The sequence below is a fragment of the Emys orbicularis genome, chromosome 4, assembly GCF_028017835.1.
Source record: "Emys orbicularis isolate rEmyOrb1 chromosome 4, rEmyOrb1.hap1, whole genome shotgun sequence".
Classification (NCBI taxonomy): Eukaryota; Metazoa; Chordata; order Testudines; family Emydidae; genus Emys; species Emys orbicularis.
The window spans coordinates 129,248,899-129,250,996 of record NC_088686.1 but is presented as its reverse complement, the minus strand read 5'-3'; positions in this window follow the sequence as shown (position 1 = coordinate 129,250,996).

Below are 2,098 nucleotides of genomic sequence, written 5' to 3'. Positions count from 1 at the left end.
TCTCCCATGAGAACCAGGGCCTGTGATCTAGCAACTTCAGTTAGTTGATGGAAGAACGCCTCGTCTACCTCATCCCCCTGGTCTGGTGGTCTATAGCAGACTCCGACCATGACATCACCCAGGTGAGAGACAGGAGAGAGTTCTCTCCCTGGGCCTCTCCTGGGTAGAAGAACAGAGACCACGTTGTTCTTGTTACACTCGCATTCTCTCCAGAGACCCTTACAGTGAGCTCAGTGCCGGCTCAACAGCCCTGGGGTCTGAAGGTCTGGCGTAGGCCCAAAATAGACAGCACAGGACAAGCTTCCTCCTCCACGAGATCTAAACTGTGACCTGGTGGGACCAGCTGTAGGGAAGAGAGGGGAGTTCGCTCTCAGTGCGCCGCTCAGTTCCTGGCCTCTCTGGGAGACGTTAGATGGTCTGGTGGGTTTGGCAGTGGTCTGGCCCTGGGCCCTATTCCTGCCTCTGCCACAGAGTCCCTGTGTGACCTTGGGCCAGTCACCTCTCTGCTCTAGCCAGTGGTCTCCAAAGGGCCCATCCCTCACGGGAACTCAGTACACCAGGTGCCCGCTGGGCTCTGGAATCACTCACCCGTATTGACATCCCTAACTGGGAGCGGAGCACTGGAGAATGTGGCCCTCTGCCTCGGGCTCTCCATTTGTGAGACAGGAGCGACGCTGAACTAGCTTGAGGAGGCTGTGAGGTTAAATAGATGCTGCGATCCTGGTGCTGATTGCTATTGCAGCCTGTAAATGACCATTGTCAGCATGGGGGCGGTTAGTGCTGGTTAATGTGCTGTGGGCGTCTGTTCTCCCTAGGGGCTGGGCCAAGACCCACCACCCATTTCATTCTGGCCACTAACCCAGCCATTAGAAGATAACATTGTCCCATTCCTGCCAGGCTGGACTGGATTTGGAGCAGCAGCGAGAGCCTCCTTCTCCTATTACCCCTCTGTCTTAGGTTTTTATATAGCCTCTATTACCATGGTGTCTGAACTGCCAATCCTCTGAGCTATTCAGTGCCCTGGAACCGTCCTGCTGTTTACTGCTGAGGGAAGGGAATGGCTTTAGGAAAAGCACCAGCTCCTCTGACAACGGGGCGGGGGACAGCATGTGCTGAGATATTTCTGGGTGCTTTGTTGCTCACTCACACACCTCGGCCTGGATGCTTTAGATGTCTGAATTGCTGCCTCACATGGGAGGTCAGAGTGAGGGACTAGGAATCAGGCCTCCTGGGTTCTCCTTTGCTGTGTGATCTGGAGCAAGCCACTCCATGCCTCAGTTTTCCCAGCTGTAAAATGAAGATGAGACTTCCCTCTTTCTCTTTCTTGCCCGCTGAGTGGCTGTGAAGTGCATTGAGGCCTGAAAAAGCTAAGGAAGTGAAGGGTAGTACCATTGTTATTGACCTCCCATTGACCTAAATGCCTCCTCCCCTCCCCCCATCCACCCCAGCAAAGAAACCAAACCAAACCCTGAAACAAAGAAATAAAATCCCATCCTTACCCCAGCCGAGCTGTTACCCCAAAATAGGGAGGCATGCCAGAGACTCCATGACATCTGCTAGGGGCTTCGCTGGTGCTGTTGATTTGATGTGGAAGGTGCCCAGATGCCATGGTGATGAGAATGGAAGCTCACATTACACCGATAAGAGACCGGATTGCAGTGACAGCAGGCAAAGGATCAAAGGGAACCGGGCAGTGTTGTAGCACTATCGGTTATCTATTATTACAGTAGCGCTTAGAAGCTGTGACCGGGACCCCGCTGTGCCAGGCGCTGTACAAACACAGACACCCTCCTCGCTGATCCCCACTGTGCTAACTCCGGGGTTGGTTCTTTCCCCCCCCCATTGTTAAATGTATTTTTCCTCCACTTCCCCCTCCCCCCCCCCCCCTTTTTTTTTTTTTTAAACTCTGGCTAAAGTCTGCCCCTTTGTGTGGCTGGCGTCTGCTGCTCGCTGGGCCGTGCAGCCCACACTCTCCCTTCCCTGGCTGACTGGTCTGAACTGTGTTTCCACAGAGATCCATGGTGGGCTGGGGCCTCGATCACTGCAGTCTGCCCACTCCCTGCCAGGGACTCTGCATTGCCTGAAGCACTTCCCTGTC